Genomic DNA, 12,351 nt, shown 5'->3' on the forward strand with positions numbered 1-12,351 from the left:
ACAAAATTAGTGTTTTAGCCTTTAAATCATCCAACAAATACTTTCTTATCATTTATAGACCTAGTAAAAATGTTACAAATTCCAATATAAAATTAGAAATAAAAAATCACTCACTAAATTAAAACTTTATATTGGGAACTCAAAACAAATCAGGTACTTTCTCTATTGTGCAAATTTTTATTAAGCATTAATTATATTTAAAATATAAAATAAAATATAGAGATTATACCTACAAATAATAAAAAATAACATTATTTCTAAGGACATGATTTAATTTACAATTTCCATATTTGTTATAAATATTGATTTCAAATATATGTAACACCATGTGAATAATTCTCATCCAAATTCATCAAAATTAGACTGTTTTCTGTTAGTGTGTAGATTTCATACAAATCATTAAAAATTCTCGACACATCACAGGATTTATATTTTGTCTGACTCAATAGGAACAAGCAGAATCTAATGTTTGTTGGATAAATAAACCAAAAAAAACTGAAAAAATTACAAATGATCTTCATGTCCTAAGGTAAGCCATATCATCTAATATTTTTTGAGTCTTTATTCAAAAGTCTGAACTCCCACTAAAACTTTTACTGCTGCCCTTGACTTCTTCATTTGCATTTCTTTGGTTCTTTTTAACATTTGTGATTCTTATGTCTATAAAGATCCAGTATTGTACTTTTAGAGAGTCCTTCATGTCATTTTTTTATAATCTTTTGATTCTCTTTTCTCATTTGAGCATCTATAGTTTTGCTGTTTTTAATTTTTTCCCCACATTTTCCCTGCTTGGTGGGATCACAACTTACATAGCTATTAAAATGATACCATGCTAAATTATTTTACTTCACATGACTTGGTTCTGTAACATTTTTCATGCTCATACCAGACAAGCAAGAAAATAGTCAATATCAGTAAAGGAAAATGTACTGTGATAAAGGAAGTTTGTCTTCTCCACAGAATATATATTAGGAGCAGCTGCTCATCCTGACTTAATGGGGAAATACAGTGAGCTTAGTTTTATCTTAAGAGCAGGTATCATGTAGTCAGTAAACAAACAGAATTACTATTCAAAAGTGAAAGCAGGGCTGTAGATAGTGGGAGCCAGCTGACTAGGGAATTAGAAAGGCTTTCCTGGAAGGATTGAAGTACCCTCTGGGGGAGGATACTGTGAATTTGAAGTGGCCTAGATAAATGCAAATGTCTCCAGCAGTATTTACCTTCCCTCTATTTCTATGGAGGTTGTGACCGGCTGAATTCATCCTTGTGAAACATTATGCTATTCCATTACAATGACAGAACAGCCAGGTAACAGGTGAGATGATGCTGTCAGGTACTGATGCATGAAATTAAGCTGATGAGGAAAAACAAAGAATACAGGATGTAACTATTGGGGGAAAACAAATCAAGGTTTTCTCATGGTTTTCATGAGATCAAAGAAAATTGTATGATAGAAGAGAGAGGCAAACAGTAGGATAGGAGTTCGCTGCTAGAAACAAAGATGTCTGAATTCCCTATAATAGGAATGGACTTCTGTGATGCCCGGTTTTGACATTGATATATAGCTCTGGCAAAAGTAGATAACTAACATGGGTGCATGTGGTTATTAGAGTAAGCCACATCAAATAACTGAGGGGCTAAGTTCGTCCAATATTGTTATACTAGATTTCAGTCATCCCAAATGATCATCAGCTACAAGCTCTTAATGGGTTTCCTATATTGTACTGATATACAGGTTTAGTATCCCCAATATTAAAATGCAAATCCAAAATGCTCCAGAATATGATTGTTGACATGACTCCATAAGTAAAAAATTCCCCACCAATAGATTTTATTTCATGCACAAAATTATTAAATACATTGTATAAAATTACCTTCTGGGTAGTCATAAAAGTTGATTATGAAGCATAAATGACTTGTTTTTAGACTGTATTCCATTCCCAAAATATTTTATTATATTTAAATAAAATTCCTTTAAAAATAAGTGCTGGGTAAAAATGTAGTAACATTTTTAACATTCCAAATTAACCAATTTTTGAGTAGTAATTTTTGAGGACTCCTACTTCATACATTGGGTTTTACAGTGTTAAGTAATATTTGATAATACATTGGTAACTAAATACATCATTTTAATTTATACTTCTTTATTCATTAATAACAATCCCCATATCAAGTAGTTTGCTTGTTCAGGTTTTATACCTAATTGGTTTTTGAGGCTTAGTTTGTGGGGGTGTGGGTGAGGGAGGGCATTCACAAAATACCATCAGTACTTATTAATAATGCTTTACATATATTTTTGAAGTTGATTGGCCCTTACATTTTTATGATGATTTTAGCCTATAGTTTTGATGGCACATGCACATAAGAGTACATATACATATATGCATATATGTTTTTAATCTGGCATTAAGACATTTTCAGATCTCCTTTTTCTGAAGTATTACATGATCACATGTACTACATTTTACTTCAATTCATTATAATGATTTTAATTAAAACGTTAAAGTGTACAAATGTTATTATTTCTAATAAATGGTGGTTTTTATAGATTTTATTATGCTGCTTTTTTAAAAAATATGACTAAAATCTCTGATTAGTTCTGTATTGTGCTGATGCTCTTTGAGTAAATATCATTCTAGAAAAAAATATTAGGATCACTTTCCTTAAGTGAAAAAGATATGTATGTGTTAAATACTCACATATTGTTCTTATTTGAAATGGAATTAATTAATGGGGATTCAAGAGTATATGAGAATGGGATCTGTGGTCTTTTTTTCTATTCTTGTTTTCCAGGAAGTCAACTGTTACAATAAGAAAAAGTAATCCTGAAGTTCTTTTCTGAATTGTTAGTAGAATCATCAGCCCAATTTTTACAGTGACATTTACTTGATATTTTTTTTTCAATATTATAATATTATCCAGATCTAAAAAACAACACCATACCTCAGATGTTAAATTTTTATTTTATTTTATTTTTTTCTGGTTTAAAGTTGAAGACTTCCAGGGTGCTAAAACAATTCTTTACTTTTATGGAAGCACTCAATGAACAGGAAAACAGGGTTCTTGGCAATGTATATAAATCCTGTTTATTGTTAATACCTTTTTCTAAATAAAAAATGTAAGAAAATAGTTATATAATCTCTAAAAACAATAAAAATGTATAGTCTAATAACTATGAACTAGATTTTTTAAATGGTTACTTATTTATTATTTTTATTTTTGCAATTCTGAGGATCAAATCCAGGGCTTCTAACATGCTACACAAGCCTATACTACTAAGCTACACGCAACCCTTCAATTTACATTGTTAAAATGAAGTTAATCATATAGTTATTCAATTTTCATGAACAATTATTGTGAAAGAAATGACTATTTTCTGCTCATATTTCAGTTAGCCTAGTTCACAAAAAACAAGAGTAAACTTTGTAATACTTAGCATTTTATTTATAAGTAATTTGCTTAGAAATAATTTTTGCATATTTTGCTTAATCTAAAGTGTTTGATTCTTAGTAAAATAAGACTAAAAGTTTAAAAGTCTGAGTGTTACTAAAATAATCATGAAATTAATTGTTTCATATTAGTTAAATGAATTTCTATTACTAGGATTGTATGTTTTCTTCAAGGACATGCTTAGGAATGATGTTATTTTTTAGGACCAGTATATAGTTTAGATGAGGAAGATCATTTACTGGTTGACCTACAAATGAAGCATCAGTGCACAGACCAGTCCCATAGTTTATTCTGATTTATTCTATCCTAATCTACTCCATTTACTCTATTGTAATTTTCTTCCCAAAAGTATTTTTTCTTCAAAATTATGGATAACAAAATTTAATACTTCATTTTTATTAGAAAAAAAATCCCTTACTTTTTTTTAAAGAACTGTGTATCTCTTTTTTTTTTTTTTTGAGTTAGATACTATTTATTTTTCGAGTTATTCATTTGCATAAAATATACAGAATAGGAAAATCCAGACACAAATTAGTGGTTGCCAAATTTTCAGGGGAGGGAAGAGAATGAGAAGGAAGTTCTTAATAGGTACAGGGTATATTTGGGGGACCATAAACATGTTCAGGAATTACACAGCAGTTATGGTTGCATAACATTGTGAATATACTAAAATACACTAAATTGTCTACTTTTTTTATTTTTTTTATTGGTTGTTCAAAACATTACAAAGCTCTTGACATATCATATTTCATACATTAGATTCAAGTTGGTTATGAACTCCCAATTTTACCCCAAATACAGATTGCAGAATCACATTGGTTACACATCCACATTTTTACATAATGCCCTATTAGTAACTGTTGTATTCTGCTACCTTTCCTATCCTCTACTATCTCCCCTCCCCTCCCCTCCCATTCTTCTCTCTCTACCCCATCTACTGTAATTCATTTCTCTCCTTGTTTATTTTCCCATTCCCCTCACAACCTCTTATATGTAATTTTGTATAACAATGAGGGTCTCCCTCCATTACCATGCAATTTCCCTTTTCTCTCCCTTTCCCTCCCACCTCATGTATCTGTTTAATGTTAATCTTTTCTTCCTGCTCTTCCTCCCTGCTCTGTTCTTATTTGCTCTCATTATATCAAAGAAGACATTTGGTATTTGTTTTTTTTTTTCTATTTTATTTTTTTATTGTGGGTTGTTCAAAACATTACAAATTTCTTGACATATCATATTCCACACTTTGATTCAAGTGGGTTATGAACTCCCACCTTCACCCCATACACAGATTGCAGAATCACATTGGTATTTGTTTTTTAGGGATTGGCTAGCTTCACTAAGCATAATCTGCTCTAGTGCCATCCATTTCCCTGCAAATTCCATGATTTTGTCATTTTTTAGTGCTGCGTAATACTCCATGGCGTATAAATGCCACATTTTTTTTTATCCATTCATCTATTGAAGGGCATCTGGGTTGGTTCCACAGTCTAGCTATTGTGAATTGTGCTGCTATGAACATCGATGTAGCAGTATCCCTGTAGTACGCTCTTTTAAGGTCTTCAGGGAATAGTCCGAGAAGGGCAATAGTTGGGTCAAATGGTGGTAAATTGTCTATTTTTAAATGGTTAAAACTGTGATACTTTATCTCAATATAAAATTTTAAAAACTGAGAAGAAGCACTGAAGACACTGCCAACATTATGAACCGATATTTTGGTAAATCACTTAGCTCACAACTTAATATACATACTGTGCCCTTAAAAATCTCTTTCCTGTCCCACATACTTCTGTAGTAGTTTTTCCACTAACAGGAATTTCAGAAAATTCAACCAATTTCACTCAATTTCATAGGACCAGGAATGCACAGACTCAGGTCCTCGAGGGATCAACAGTGCATTAGGGTTCACACCATTTCCTGCTATTTCAGTAACTACCACATAAGCAAAATGAAGCTGGCCATGCCCCTCTATAGAGATAGCCCAAAACAAATAAGGAAGTGCCATTCACCAGGCTCTGCAGAGCCGGAAAGAGCTTCCACACTTGGTGCATGAGGGCTTCCTCTTATTACGTTTAATAAGCGCCACATGTCACAATGGCTGTGTATCTCAAATGTAACTTTTCTCTGAAGTCTTCTAGGCAGGCTAAGTCTTATCATTCTTCAAAACTCTTCTTATAATTGTCCCTCTGTTTCAGTGAAAGTTTACAAGACCCTTCTTAACCCTTCACTCTATGACAGTATTTTATTTATTTTATTGTGCCAATAACATTGTGAAGAAAAAATAATATTCTGTCGAATGAATGCATAGGTATGTGTATACACTTTTTCTTCCCTTTCTTCCTCTTCCATCTATCATTTTTAATATAAAATTTATTTCAATAGCATAAATGTTTTTACATCTTTATAGAAATAATATACTTTGTAAAATTATCTTCATGATCATCTTATATATTGACTTTCCTACACTCCATTTTAAGACCTTATATACTCCCCTCAACCCCTCATCACCATATTCCCATACTCATTTTCATCAAAAGTCTCTATTTTACTTGAGAGAAAGAAGAAGAAGGAAAACAACAGAAGAAAATTCCTGCCATTTCTGAGCAAAACAATTAAGAATCCTCTTTTATTTCAAAAGATATGCTCATTCCAGGCTCCTGAGTGAGACCAACGCCTTCACACATCCCAGAGATCCTATCCTTTGGGCCTACTTGAGGATATAATTATAACAGTTCATTCCTCTCCAGAAACATCAGCTTCTCTCTTTTTGGATTATTCTCATCATCATATGAACTGTTTAATTTCCTCCATCTTAAAAATACCCTTCTTTGGCCAGGTGCTGTGTAATTACAGGCACACCTATAATCCCAGTGGCTCAGGAGGTTGAGACTGGAGGATTAAGAAGATATACAGACAATCAACAAATATATGAAAAAGTGTTCGACATCTCTAGCAATTAGAGAAATGCAAATCAAAACTACTCTAAGATTTCATTGCACTCCAGTCAGAATGGCAGTTGTTAAGAATATAAACAACAATAAGTGTTGGTGAGGATGTGGGGGAAAAAGACACACTCATACATTGCTAGTGAGACTGCAAATTGGTACAGCCAATGGAAAGCACTATGTAGAATCCTTGGAAAATTTAGAATGGAACCACCATTTGACCCAGCTATCCCACTTCTCGGTCTATACCCAAAGGACTTAAAAACAGCATTCTGAAACGACACAGTCACATCAATGTTTATAGCAGCACAATAGCTAAACTATAGAATCATCCTAGATGCTGAAGGGTAAGAATGGATTAAAAAAATGTGGTATATATAGACAATGGAATATTATTCAGCATTAAAAGAGAATAAAATTATGGCATTTGCAGATAAATGGATGGAGTTGGAGAATACAATGCTAAACAAATGCTGAATGTTTTATCTGATTTAAGGATGCTGATTCATAATGTGGTTGGGGGGGAGGGGGAGGCATGGGAAGATTAGATGAAATCTAGATCAGGCAAAGGGGAAGGAGGGGAAGAGAGAGGTTATGGGGGTAGGAAATATGGTGGAATGAGATAGACATCATTACCCTAAGTATCTGTATGAAGACATGAAGGATGTGACTCTACTTTGTGTACAATCAGAGATATGAAAAAATGTGCTATATATGTGTAATATGAATTGTAATGCATCTGCTGTCATATATAACAAGTTAAAATTTAAAAGAATTAAAAAAGAGTTCAGAGTCATCCTCAGCAACAGAGAGGAGCTAAGCAACTCAGTGAGTCCCTGTCTATAAATAAAATACAAAATAGGGCTGGGGATGATGTGGCTCAGTGGTTCAGTGCCCCAGAATTAAATCCATTGTACCTAAACAAAAATATATATATTCCTTTGACCCAGTTTATTTTACATTATCCTATTGTTCTATTCTTTTCATAGGCAAAATATTTCTCTCAAAAGGCAGCTATATTCCATGTATCCAAACTTTATGTTGGTACGTACAGTTCTAACATGGCCCCAAGTTTCCCTGGCCCTCTGGCATATACAACTTCCATAATCCCTGGAACTACAAATGGGATGGATTTGTTTCTATATTAATTAGGTTATTATATGGCATAATTAATGTTAAAATAGGTAGACAGTTCAGGTAAGCCAGAACACTTACATGAATTTTTGTTTGTTTGTTTTGGGTACAAGAGATTGAACCCAGAGGCACATAACCACTGAGCCACATCCCCACATCCTCAGCCTTCTTTATTTTTTATTTTGAGACAGATCTCTCTAAATTACTTAGGAACTTGCTAAATTGCTGAGGCTAGCTTTGAACTTGCAATCCTCCTGCCTCAGCCTCCTGAGCTGCTGGAATTATAGGCATGCACCACTACCCCAAACAAAAAGGAGATTCTTATCTTAACCTGTGGCTTTGAAGAAGGACAAGACACATGGAAAGGAATGCAGTTAGCCTTAAGGAGTTAATCGAAGTTGTTAGCTGATAGCCAGTAAGGAAACAGGGACTTCAGCCCCAAACCATATGAAGTGAATTTTGCCACAGCCATGTGAGTTTAGTAGAAGCTACAGATTAAAACATGTACTGGCTGATAGTCATGCCATGCCAGATATTTTATCTAGAGTACCATGAACTAATAAATAGATGTTGCTTTAATTCACTAAGTTTATGGTGATTTATTCCACAATAATAGAAAACCAATACCCTTCCCATTTTCCTTTGGACCATCCCAAATTATATTTAGAATCACCATTCCAACAAAAGATTATCAATGGTCTTTCTATTGATCAATTCAATGCAGAATATCTAATACTATCTTTCTAGAACATCAGCAACATTTCTTCAAATTGACCCCTTCCTCCTTTTCCACTGAGATGGAAATAATCATCCCATGTGATACCATCCACACAGCTTTCCTCTTACCTCATCTAGTCTCATTCTGGCTCCCTCACACTTTTCTAACTTTGTTTCTGAAACACCATTCCCTCTAGTCTCTCTTTGTCCTTGTTCTATTCTCTTGTACCCCAATAAGTGGTTAATTATCTGTTGGTATACTCCTTAGTAAATTACCTGAGAGGGTTGTGCTGACCTAATAACAGGGGTGGTTTGTTGATAAGAGAAGGTCCTGGCAACCTGGTCACAAGAGAGAGAGCAACATGATCTAGTACCAGCAGTTCCCTTAAGAGATTATAATTAACTGTGACTCAGGGAGGTTCTGACATACCAGGCCACATTTTCCTGAAGTTTTTCTGCTTGGATAATGTTCCATTGGTTATAAGTACTACCTCCCCCAAGGGATTATAATTATTTATGGGTTGGGGGGAGATTGGATATCCTAGTTCCCACTCTTTAGATGTTTGCCTGCCTGATAAAGCTCCCTCTGGTCTGTTTTGTGACTCATGGATTTTTCTTAATGCATATGTCTATTATGTCTTCCCTGAAAGTTAATGCCCTTTCTTGTCCTTCCCTCTACCCAACTGTTCATGGCTGACTAACCTACCTAACAAGAAAGGCTGAGATTCAAAGAGCTTTCTGAAGACTTCCTAAGACTAGGCAAAGGGAAAGGATATGTGGCTGTTGACCAAAAACATTTCCTTTTGCCCCATATTTCCCCCAAACCCCTGTGCTTCTCTATTCTCCTTTTGCTTTCTCAGAGAAGAGATGTCATGGGTGTTGCACAGAAGGCTCTGGAGAGCAGGTGATGTACATCTATTCCTGACTCCATCTTTGGCAGTAGCATGTTGGTAGCTCAAAATAGGCTATTATGGGAACATTCACATCATGAAAGTAGGAACACGCTAAAAATCACTGTCCTTTGTGTGTGGAGAGCCAGCGGTCTGTGTTGCAAAGCATTTACAGAACACTCAACCCTACAAAATTCAACCTTCCAAATGCTTTCAATACTCTGCCAAACTCCAGTGTTATTCTTTGCTCCAAAAGAATATTTTAATTCTTCTTCTTTTACCAGTCACTCTTTTATAGACCATTATCAGGTCTAGTGGCATAGCATATATTGCTTCTAATTCCATAATATTTGTGCAGCTCATAATTTTGCCATTTTACTATTTTTTTTTTTTGGATTTCAATATGCATATTGAAAGATATGTTGCTTATCATGCTTTCATACCCTTCTTTATCCTGAAGTCCCTGCTGTGATTTCTGTTTGTGTGTTAGAATCCTCTTTCAAATATTTGGTCAAAGGGATGGGACAGTTGAAAGAAGAATGTACATGTATAATATATATCATATGTAAATAATTTTCTTTTCTATTAAAATCACACATAATGAAACAGATCCCCTTTGAAATTAAAAGCAACTTCCTGATAACTGCTTTCATTTCCTCACACTGGGGACAGACACGAGAAAATTAAGGATGACGTATTCTCTCACACAGCCTAGCTAAATCTACTTCCATTATTTCCTGCCTTTTGTTCCACTGTGCCTCCTCTTCTCTTATAAAAGGTTTATGTGTCCCTGAGCCCCTGAAGATGCCAATTTGACACACACAAAAAAGCTATTTTCTATATTCCTCAAACCTGGCTGTGAATGAACCTATTTTCTTGCCAACCTGACTCCCGCGTCTTTATGGAATGTTACAGGTGGGAAAGCCAAATGCCCCTGGTGTCCTTAAGATATAGCATGCCCATGGCTAATGATGATGATGACTAAATTAGTCAAAGGTTTACAATGTGTCAGGCATTGCTTATATCACTTTACCTTAAAAGTTTAATTCTCATGATGAAATAGTTACTATCATTAGTTTATTTTATTTTAAATAAACTGATACAGAGAGATGCTAAAGAATTTGTTCACGATGGACCCTTGATACTTACCGAGTGACAGTAGAATTGAGAACTCTTTCTTGTTTATTTGGAATATTTTTAAGACATCTTAGTAGCAGACAAGACTATCACTTATTCTTTAATATTTCAATCCCTTTAGAAAAAAATATTATTTACATTCAGTTTCATGGCAAAAAAAAGACATAAATTGTGTTTCTTAGGTTGTCTAGTTAATGAGGTGATAAAAATGTTTACTATTCAATATGTGCTAAATGGTACTCTTGCTCCTCATTTAGTTATTTAATAAAGGAAATTAGTAATTTAAACACACTTGAAAATTAGTCTTTTCAAGTGTGTTACCTTTAAGGTGTTTGATATAAAAGTATTCTTGTTAAACCTAATCTCACTCCATACAAAGATGGAAGGGTTAGCTCACATTTTATCATTTATTAAACTCATCCTGTATTTTTTTTTTCTCATTCAATTTTGGAACCATCTGAGGTATGGGGCTAATTATTAGAGACCAAAAGTACTTGATCCTGGCCACCCTGGCCCATCCCCACGCCACACTGCTGGACTTGCCACCAAGAGCCGCACCTTAATAAAAAACACAGAGATCAAAACTGAAATGGAGCATTCTCAAAATAACAAAGCAACAGCATACTACTTAGGGATGCTCAAGAGATCTCTTTACTCCAAAAGGTGGTGGTAGTGGTAGTCTAGGAGAAGGTGTGACATGGCCAAGACTGGTGATGCTGGAAATTTGGGGGGTTTGTGGGTTTTCCATCTGTGGGGAAGTCAACACTATTGAGTAACCTATCTGGGGTATATTCTGAAGTGGCAACCTATGAGTTCACTACTCTGACTGCTGTACCTTATGTCATCAGATATAAAGGTGCCAAAATACAGCTTCTGTAACTCCCAGGTATCACTGAAGGTGCCAGGGAGGGGAAAGATAGAAGCCATCAGGACACTGCAATGGCCCGAACATGCAATTTGATCTTGATTGTTCTGGATGTCTTGAAACCCTTAGGACATAAAAAAGTAATTGAAGCATGAAGAATTGGAAGGCTTTAGTATTCACTTGAATAATAAACCTCCCAACATTGGCTTTAAAAAGAATGACTAAGGAGGTATTAATCTCACAGCTACATTCCCTCAGGGTGAGCTGGGTGCTGAAACTGTGAAGAGCATACTGGGACTTTGTGTAGTGATGCCACAGCTAATGGCCTCATCCATGTGATGGAATGAAACTGTGTTTATATCCCCTGCATTTATGTATTAAATAAGATTGATCAGCTCTCCATTGAAGGATTGGGTAGCATCTATTAAGTGCCTCAGTGGGTAGCCATCTCCGCCCATCACTGTGGGAAATTTGGTGATGTGTTAGAAAAAAAGCTGGGACTATTTGAAACTAGTGAGAATTTACACCAAACCCAAAGGCCAGTTGCCAGATTATACATGTCCAATAGTACTGCCTTACACCAGGACCACATGGAGGCTTTCTGCATGAAGAGTCACAAAAATCTTATCAAAGAATTTTAAAATGCTGTGGTCTAAGGTCTCTCTGTGAAATACAATCTACAGAAGGTGGATAAAGACCATACATTGGAGGGCCAGGATGTCAATCAGATTGTGAGGAAATGAAACCTTTTCCTTCTCATCTGCAGGGGCCAACCACAGCAGCTTTCTCCATGAGTGAGCACCCTACTTCGCCCCTTCTGTCTTTAGTAGCCACTGGATCAGAATACAGAGGTGGGAGATAGAGACCCCCAAACTGCAACTTCAGTTGCCTTATTTTGGTGTCACCTTCTATGTTGAACTGTATAAAAGATCTGGTGGGCTTATTGGCTTTGTGCAAAGAGAAAAAAGAAAAAGAGTACCTGCTCATGTGTTAAAGTTGTTAAGAGTGTGGCTCACAGAGATAAACAAGATTTTCACGTCACAGTGATGAGTGCTTAGTTCCTCATACCCTGGGACCAAGTGTAAATTGAAAGGACCTAGCAAGCTGCTAGAATTTCAGTAGCTTTCCCAAGTTCCTAGTAGGGGAGACTCCCAATTATAGTTCTATTAAAAAATTTAGAAAGCTACTGTTATTTTACCCAAAAAAATGGATATAT

General features: G+C 35.0%; 1 pseudogene; it reads left to right on the plus strand.

Moving 5' to 3' along the window:
• LOC107139706 overlaps positions 1–11,878 on the plus strand; it is a 30,268-nt pseudogene extending 18,390 nt beyond the window's left edge.
• Positions 11,879–12,351: the final 473 nt, after the last annotated feature.

Source organism: Marmota marmota, unplaced genomic scaffold (genome assembly GCF_001458135.2).
Source record: "Marmota marmota marmota unplaced genomic scaffold, marMar, whole genome shotgun sequence".
Taxonomy (NCBI): domain Eukaryota; kingdom Metazoa; phylum Chordata; class Mammalia; order Rodentia; family Sciuridae; genus Marmota; species Marmota marmota.